This window comes from Macrobrachium rosenbergii, chromosome 50 (genome assembly GCF_040412425.1).
Source record: "Macrobrachium rosenbergii isolate ZJJX-2024 chromosome 50, ASM4041242v1, whole genome shotgun sequence".
Classification (NCBI taxonomy): Eukaryota; Metazoa; Arthropoda; class Malacostraca; order Decapoda; family Palaemonidae; genus Macrobrachium; species Macrobrachium rosenbergii.
In genome coordinates, this window is record NC_089790.1 from 17972501 (window position 1) to 17982500 (window position 10000).

Here is a 10000-nt window from a genome sequence, read left to right on the forward strand (position 1 = left end):
TATATATATATATATATATATATATATATATATATATATATATATATATATATATATATATATATATATATATATATATATATATATGTGTGTGTGTGTGTGTGTGTGTGTGTTCTTAGATTACTAGTAATTTTGTAAGTGATCATGAATCATGATAAGATGTAATCAATATTGAAATCGTAGTCAAATAAAATCCATTTTCTCCCGTCAGGAATTTATTTTCTTTTTCTGTTGAAGGTAAATTAGTGGAGAAAAGTAGTTTTGAGAGAGAGAGAGAGGAGAGAGAGAGAGAGAGAGAGAGAGTAGACATTGAAAGAATAACCGAAAATCAAAGGTAAAATTTTTTCAGGTGAGTCTGTAGGAGAAAATGGGTTCAGAATTCAAGGTGTCAGAAAAAAATTGGGAAAATCCAATCTGGCAGCAGGGGTGCATTCGATTTCGAAAACGGAAAGACGTCATGAAAAGGTCATTGCCCCAATTCCTGAGTCTGATGACCTGGTTAATAAGTTGCTGCGCCATGGTGTGAATTAACATCGCTTAGCAGCTAGCAGACTGAGGCAACTCAAGCATATTTGTTTGAAGCGAAAGTTACAAGTGGGTGGATTAGTGCGAGTTAAGTTCTCATACTAAAGTAATTAACAAAGTGAGGACAGAGTGGCATGATCTTGCATCTGGTACGTGAAAAATATTGTGGAATTGTGTCGGTTGTGATTGGTACCACTGATAGAAGAATATTTATTGGAAGAAGATTCGTGTAGGGAGGAAGGTTTGCCGGTAAATTGCTTTGAAATATACAAAAATGAAAAGAAAAAATTTTGTAAATCATGCTCTCAGCTTCAGGAAAGCCCCAGTGGATTTACTAAGGGTGTCAAGTGAAATGTCATTTGTTGTGAATAGCATAAACAGGAATCCAGAGAGATTACATGATTTAAGATTCCTCACTTATGCCAAAATTATCGCCTATAGGCTATATGTAGTCTACGGCTACCACACGATGAGGACAGTTAGTCCTGGAAAGCTAGTAATTTTTCCTGTACAAATATATCCGCTAGATACCATCCAGTTTAAATGAGGCCCTCTTATTATTAATAACTACGGCATATGCGTAAGAAACTTGTATAACTTTCTTTGCTATTATACCCATAAAAAAAATGGGCAGACAGTACCCCGAAAGATAACCCAGTGTGACCCCATCTACCTGCAAAGATAGTTTGCCAAAGGGGCTTTGTTGGTGGAGGGCAGCACCAATTTTTCCAGTATCTTTTCAGGGACGTCAAACTGCACATTTTCTCTGTGATACCTTTTATTATCATGCCAGGTGGTTCGTCTACCGGGACATTAGTCAAGAGGAAGGACACCTCTGATGATGCAACGAAGACTTGCGTAGGATCTGTCCTTACAATATCAATGAAATACTAATGAGAAGATTTCAAACCATATTCACAAGGAACCAATGACGTCAGTAGCTGGTTCAGCTGCTTTTCAAGGTGGTACGTGGAAGTGGGCATTTGACTTATGATAAGCTTAAGCGATATCAGTTTTAATGTCACACATTAGTTTCTGGAAATATCTCGCCACGTTTTGAAATGGCAGATTCGGTTCTTTTAATAGCCTATAACCCGTGCAGACGACGTATGTGGTCTTCTGCTGCTGCCATCTGTTGGCAGTTTTATGAAACATTGGCCAAATGTGCTCTCGGAAAATTTTCCACGTGCATAACAGAAGTAAACTATTTTTTTTTTATGGCAAGGCTACCTTTTTGGCCATATAAAGCATTATCTTTTGTAGGACTAACAAGATTCTTGACAAGAATGCTTCGCCAATTATAACTTAGGAGTGTTGACATCTTTTAGCCGTAGTGTAGCCTACATAACGACAGGGTCCTTTGTTTTGTTGTTTGTGGCGCAAATTATGATAGAGTTTGTTTTACGATTGCAATATACATATTTTGTCATACAAGACAACATTTCCATTGGATTAGGATAAAACTCGGCAAGGGTATTTCGCTTACCGAACAACAAGTATATGTTGATATTCGTCAGCTGATTGCTTGCCTTTTAATTGTCTCTTTAACTCGAACTTTGCCTCTCTTATAGCGTCAAGCCCTTTTTTTCCTATAAGGCGTTTGATAGCCTTAAGCATTAAGCCTTATTTTTTCCTCCGAAGGAGTTTTGGTGGCCCTGACTTCTCACCAAGTTTCATAGGAAGAAAATAAAAAAATTGTTTCCAATTCAGAATCTGAGTACGATATTGATGATTATGCCTGGTGGAAAGTGAGGATGATGTTGATGGTGATAATGATGATGGTGATATTTGAGGTTAAATCAAATTATAATAATCCCAAGCAACTTGATAATATGGCAGATTATACTGGCTATCACAGGGTAATTGGATTTTAAAACTTGACCCCTTGTGAACACTTTGCTAGATTCTTTTTCTGAGGAATTATATGGTTATGCAAAAGAATCACGCAGATATTTCTATTTTATGGTAACTAGCAAGTAGCCTTTGCCTAAAAAGATCAGCTCATCATCCGTGGACAGATTTAAATTCCATGTATATAAAAGGTTCTGCTGTAGTTATAATTGCAATGGAGTCAGTTCGCGTCCCTACCTTGGAAAGTTCTTTTACTGAAATTAGCTTCACATTAGATACGCCAGATTTCAGAGTAGGATTTCTAATGGATAGATATCATTTTGTATATGAAGCAACATTGCTTGATGGAAATGTATTTTATAACACTCAGAATCTGGTAGTAACTTAGAAAAAAAATAGGTGGCTAGGAGTAATTTACTCTATGTTAGAATGTTTCATATTATAAAGGGAAGACATCGTAAAGAAGTAGATATTCAAATCATGTGGAAGCAAGACTAACCTCGAGATATTTTGTACCACAATCTGTGGACGACAGTTTTTTTCGCTTCATAGTCCTGGTATATATATGTAGAATTTACTTGTTACTTCCACCGTAAACAGAGTTCTAATGCCCACAATGGCCATTTAATTTCCTAGTTTCCTTACAGTTGTAGGATACACTTTTCACCAAATAGAGCTTCATCGTTTATTTCCCTAGAAGGCAGTCGAGAAGGTAAGTTTCTTTGGTTATGTAAAAGAATTATCTAATATTTTTATTGTAAATGTCACCTGGACACTGCATATCTCAACGTAAAAAAAAAATTAACAAAACGCTAGAACACTGTTTTATGATGGTATATATGAATCTATTTCAAAACAAGTTAAAAGGGTCTGCATTTGTCAGGTATATGAATATATGATCTAAACTGTATTCTTGTTCTTCCCTGTAGCATGGAAGGAAGGATAGTACCTTGACTCTTACTAGTGTGGGTGGGTTCGAATCTCATCATGTTGAAAGGAGTTTCTTCATTTATTTTCCCTCTTGGATTCAAGGCTTGTAGTGATAATATTTTCCGATAAATGCACAGGAAGTGCTAAGTTAACGTGTCGCTGTGGCTATTAAGAATACATAAACGATATATATATATATATATATATATATATATATATATATATATATATATATATATATATATATATATATATATATAATGTATTTATATACTGTATAACACTAATCATGTTCCAGTTTTGTTAAGTCAAGTTACTTCTTTTAACCTTTTCTCTTTCTTCAGAATCCGTTATATGTCTATCATCTATCTATCTATCTATCTATCTATATATATATATATATATATATATATATATATATATATATATATATATATATATATATATATATATATATATATATATATATGTGTGTGTGTGTGTGTGTGTGTGTGTGTGTGTGTGTATAAAACACTAATCGTGGACCAGTTTTGTTAAATTAACAAATTACTTTTATCTAAAAACTTCTTTCTTTCTTCAGATTTCGAAATACCTTACGTTTTCATTTTGCGTTTACAGGATTCTTGTTCCGTGGTCGTCTTCTCTCTTCAGGATGCAGGTAAGCCGTTATGATGCTCGTTAACTAGTAACTTTTCACCTTCGGGCCAAGCCAGATTCAGACTGTATTTTACTTTTGTCATTTTTCTTTAAAAAAACTAATCCAGTGTTTATTTTGGTGTTTTTACTTGCATGGTAGTTGTGGTTTTTATTTATCTTTTTGTGTGCATGTATGTCTCTCTCTCTCTCTCTCTCTCTCTCTCTCTCTCTCTCTCTCTCTCTCTCTCTCTCTCTCTCTCTCTCTCTCCTTACATATGTATATATGTATATATATATATAAATATATATATATATATATATATATATATATATATATATATATATATATATATATATACATATATATATATATATATATAAACTTTCTCCTAATGGCGTCAGCAACCTCTTATGCTAAGTTACAGAGGAAAAAAAAAACTCTGCACTTCAAAACATGCATAACGAACACACCGTATCTTAACACACACTTGGAATTCCTTACAAACAGGTGAAGTGCGTCCCCATGTTAATTTACGCTCGGTTAAATCATTACCTCTCGCATAATTAGCGTTCTCTGTATCCGGATTTCAATTTCGCCTCAAATTCTTTTTACTAATTAAAGTGTGTTCCCAGTCACATTTGCCTAATTGGCCCATAATGCCACGCTAATTGGGGAAGAGAAAATTGGCCACCACTTTTTCATATTCTGTTATTAATCATTTTTTGGGGAGGGATATTTTTCGTCTTTTGTCGTACAGCAAAGTTCCTTTGCACATTATTAGTATATTATTATTATTATTATTATTATTATTATTATTATTATTATTATTATTATTATTATTATTATAAGTGTAGTTTCTTTGCTGAGGCTTCAAGAATTCCACAGAATTTATGTTATTTAGGTACTGTTCTTTTTCTCTATTTTCATTGTTAATAATAATAATAATAATAATAATGGTTGAAAGCAGAAGGTTGAAAGGTATAATTTTCTGCTCTCCGTTGCGTTTCCTGGATAATTTTATTTTCCTTATTTTTTATACATTAATTTATTTACTTGTCTATTTATTTATTAAGTTCGCTGTTAGCTCCAGGAATTCATAAGCAAGTGTTGTTTATCTTAGGGATTGCTATAGATACGCCAAGAGCTTGACTGTATTTCGATCTCTTAATAATTTGCCAAAAGGTAAAGCAGTTGTCTTTATTTCATATTTGGGAAGTATTATTATAATATCTTTAAGAATGATATATATATATATATATATATATATATATATATATATATATATATATATAGATAGATATATATACAGTATTTATATATATATATATATATATATATATATATATATATATATATATATATATATTATATATATATATATATATATTGTTTATCACCTTATTTATTAACATATTACCACTCAGCATTTCGAAATTAATCGAATTCCTTTTGAATCCAGTGTGCTAAAATTGTATACAATTTCACTTTAAACTCAATCAGAAACTTTAGAATATATAAGGCGAGTGATTTTCTTCACAAGACTTGGTTTTTCTGTTTCAAAACCTCTGTTGTAAGGGACTTTAAGACATAATTCATAAGAAGGATAAATACTAATTGTTATTGAGGGGGACTGTCACGTTTAAGGCCAAATGAAAATAAATACAAAATATAGTGAAGTTATTATTGAACATTTTGCTGTATTTCATGATCGTTGCTATGAAGCAGACAACTCTGTTCTCGATTCAGTTACATCAGAATTTGATAGTCAGTGGATTGGAGACAGATTACAGTATAAGTATTATAAACTGCATACAGTACAGATTTTAGTTTGCCATGACACTTGATAAATTAGTTGATATGAACCTGTTTCTGTCTAGTGTGTTTATGTGTCTAATAATGAACGTAGTGAAGTTGAGGTCAGTGTAAGAGTGGATAAGGCAAGAGTGATACTTTTGGTGTAGTGATGTTGAGGTCAGTGCACGAGTGGATAAGGCACGAGTGATTACTTTTAGTGTAATGGTGTCGAGTTCAGTGCATTAGTGGATAAGGCAAAAGTGATTACTTTTAGTGTAATGGTGTTGAGGTCAGTGTACGAGTTGATAAGGCACAAGTGATTACTTTTAGTGTAATGGTGTTGAGGTCAGTGTACGAGTGGATAAGGCACGAGTGATTACTTCTAGTGTAAAGGTGTTGAGGTCAGTGTACGAGTGGATAAGGCACGAGTGATTGCTTTTAGTGTAAAGGTGTTGAGGTCAGTGTACGAGTGGATAAGGCACGAGTGATTACTTTTAGTGTAAAGGTGTTGAGGTCAGTGTACGAGTGGATAAGGCACGAGTGATTACTTTTAGTGTAAAGGTGTTGAGGTCAGTGTATGAATGGATAAGGCACGAGTGATTACTTTTAGTGTAATGGTGTTGAGGTCAGTGTACGAGTGGATAAGGCACGAGTGATTACTTTTAGTGTAATGGTGTTGAGGTCAGTGTACGAGTGGATAAGGCACGAGTGATTACTTTTAGTGTAATGGTGTTGAGTTCAGTGTACGAGTGGATAAGGCTCAAGTGATTACTGTTAGTTAATGGTGTTAAGGTCAGTGTACAAATGGATAAGGCACGAGTAAATACTTTTAGTGTAATGGTGTTGAGGTCAGTGTACGAGTGAATAAGGCAAGAGTGATTACTTTTAGTGTAGAGTGGATAAGGCTCAAGTGATTACTTTTAGTTAATGGTGTTAAGGTCAGTGTACAAATGGATAAGGCACGAGTAATTACTTTTAGTGTAATGGTGTTGAGGTCAGTGACGAGTGGATAAGGCATGAGTGATTACTTTTAGCATAATGGTGTTGAGGTCAGTGTACAAGTGGATAAGGCGCGATTGATTACTTTTAGCATAATGGTGTTGAGGTCAGTGTACGAGTTGATAAGGTATGAGTGATTACTTTTAGCGTAATGGTGTTGAGGTCAGTGTACGAGTGGATAAGGTACAAGTGATTACTTTTAGCATAATGGTGTTGAGGTCAGTATACGAGTGGATAAGGTATGAATAATTACTTTTAGTGTAATGGTGTTGAGGTCAGTGTATGAGTGGATAAGGTATGAGTAATTACTTTTAGCGTAATGGTGTTGAGGTCAGTATACAAGTGGATAGTGGATGAGGTATGAGCAATTACTTTTAGTGTAGTGGTGTTGAGGTCAGTGTATGAGTGGATAAGGCAAAGTGATTACTTTTAGTGTAAAAGTGTTGAGGTCAGTGTACGAGTGGATAAGGCACGAGTGATTACTTTCAGTGTAATGGTGTTAATGTCATTGTACTAAGTGGATAAGGCAAGAGTGATTACTTTTGGTGTAGTGATGTCTAGGCCAGTGTACGAGTGGATAAGGCAAGAGTGATTACTTTTGGTGTATTAATGTTGAGGTCTGTGGAAGAGTGGATAAGGCAAGAGTGATTACATTTGGTGTAATGATGTTGAGATCAGTGTAAAAGTGAATAAAGCAAGATTGATTACTTTTGGTGTAATGATGTTGAGGTCAGTGTAAAAGTGGATAAAGCAAAAGTGATTGCTTTTGGTGTAATGATGTTGAGGTCAGTGTAAAAGTGGATAAAGCAAAAGTGATTGCTTTTGGTGTAATGATGTTGAGGTCAGTGTAAAAGTGGATAAGGCAAGAGTGATTACTTTTGGTGTAGTGATGTCTGGGCCTGTGTAGAGTGGATAAGGCAAGAGTGATTACTTTTGGTGCAGTGATGTTTAGGTCAGTGTACGAGTGGATAAGGCAAGAGTGATTACTTTTGGTGTAGTAATGTTGAGGTCTGTGTAAGAGTGGATAAGGCAAGAGTGATTACTTTTGGTGTAATGATGTCTAGGTCAGTGTAAGAGTGGATAAGGCAAGAGTGATTACTTTTGGTGTAATGATATCTAGGTCAGTGTAAGAGTGGAAAGGCCAGAGTAATTACTTTTGGTGTAGTGATGTTGAGGTCTGTGTAAGAGTGGATAAAGCAAGAGCGATTACTTTTAGTGTAATGATGTCTAGGTTAGTGTAAGAGTGGGTAAAACAAGAGTGATTACTTTTGGTGTAGTGATGTTTAGGCCATTGTACGAGTGGATAAGGCAAGAGTGATTACTTTTGGTGTAGTGGTGTTGAAGTCTGTGTAAGAGTGGATAAGGCAAGGGTGATTACCTATGGTGTAGTGATGTCTAGGTCGGTGTACAAGTGGATAAGGCAAGAGTGATTACTTTTGTTGTAGTGGTGTTGAAGTCTGTGTAAGAGTGGATAAGGCAAGAGTGATTACTTTTGGTGTAGTGATGTTGAGGTCAGTGTAAGAGTGGATAAAGCAAGAGTGATTATTTTGGTGTAATGATGTCTAGGTCGGTGTACAAGTGGATAAGGCAAGAGTGATTACTTTTGTGTAGTGATGTTGAAGTCACTGTAAGAGTGGATAAGGGAAGAGCAATTACTTTTGTTATAGTGATGTCTAGGTCAGTGTACGAGTGGATAAGTCAAGAACGATTACTTTGGAGTAGTTTACTCTTAATATTAATTGCCTGAGAATGAGTGATACCGATAAGTAATAACCGCAAGTGTAAAATATAAGTGCATTGCATTAAATGTCTGTCTAAAGAATGCAGTTTGTTAAGTTTCACATGAAATGTGCATGCATTACAGTATTTTCTACAAGAAGTAGAATATTTTTTGTGTAACGTAGCCAAGTGGATCTTGTAGTGCTGACGTTATTCACTCAAGATTGGATAGTTAGTGTAAAAGTTTGTAGTGATTTTTTTTGCAACAGTGTTAAGTGAATTTTTATGTAAAAGTATGATGTGAATGTGGACGTGAAAGCTTTATGTGAATTTATATTTAAAATTTTCATGTGTATTTTCATGTGAAAGTTTTAGACAAATGTTGATGTAAAATTCTGATGTAGTAAATTCATTGTAGATACTTAGTGTGAAAATTCTTGGATTTAAAACTTTGATATAACTTTGATATAAAAGTTTCTTGATAACTTTAATGTGAAGGTTTGATGTGATTTTTGATGCAAATGTTTCCAGCGAATCCAGATGTCAAAGTTTGATCTGAATTTTGCTATAAAGTTGTATGTGAACGTTTGCTATAAAGCTTGATGTGAATTTTTATTTAATGGTTTGATGTAAATTTTGATGTAGAAGTTTGATATGTATTTTGTGGTAAAACGTTGATGTGAATTTCAGTAGGAATGTTGAATATCAGATGTATAAATTTTATGTGAATTTTCACTATAAAGTTCTTTTAGTAATTTTGATGTGCACGTTTGTTAGGAATTATAAAGGTAATAATGTGTTATGCGAATTCTGATACAAAAGTTGGATGTGAATTTTTACGTGAATTTTGGAGAAAGTTTTTATGTAAAAGTTTGATGTGAATGTTGATGTAGAAGTTTAATTTAAAATTTTGATATGAATTTTGTTGCAAAATTTTTATGTAAATTGCATTTAAATTTTTATGTAAAAATTCGATGCAAAAGGTTGATGTGAATTTTGATATAAAGCTTTATTTTATTTTGAAGTGAATGTTGATGTATATTTTTATGTGAATTATTATATAAATGTTTTATTTAAATCTTTTTTAAAAGTGTTATTTGAATTTTCGTGTAAACGTTTGATTTAAGAATTTTTATGTATATTTTGAATTTTCGTATAAAATTCCGATGTAAATGTTTGGAATTAATTTTTATCTCAGTTTTGATCTAAAAGTATCAAGTAAAATTTTCCTGTAAAATTTGTTGTAAAAGTTTGGCGTGAACTTTTATGTAAAGGTTTGATTTATAATTGTATGTAAAAGCCTAATTTTAATTTTTTTGAATGAAAAATATAAAAGTTTGAATGATATATAAAATATATATATATATATATATATATATATATATATATATATATATATATATATATATATATATATATATATATATATATATATATATATATTATGCAGTTTATATGTTTGGATGTGTGTATACATGTATTATGAAGATATTTCTCTAATATATTTTTATACACTTTTATTTGAAAAACACGGGATATAACGTT

General features: G+C 33.0%; 1 long non-coding RNA gene across 2 annotated transcripts in view; it reads left to right on the forward strand.

The window, feature by feature from the left end:
• Positions 1-10000, forward strand: part of LOC136832684 (uncharacterized) — a 326849-nt gene that overhangs the window by 284084 nt on the left and 32765 nt on the right. For both annotated transcript variants that reach the window (XR_010851287.1, XR_010851286.1), the window contains exon 4: positions 3925-3964. This is a non-coding gene — a long non-coding RNA (uncharacterized lncRNA). The remainder of the gene's footprint in view (positions 1-3924; positions 3965-10000) is intronic.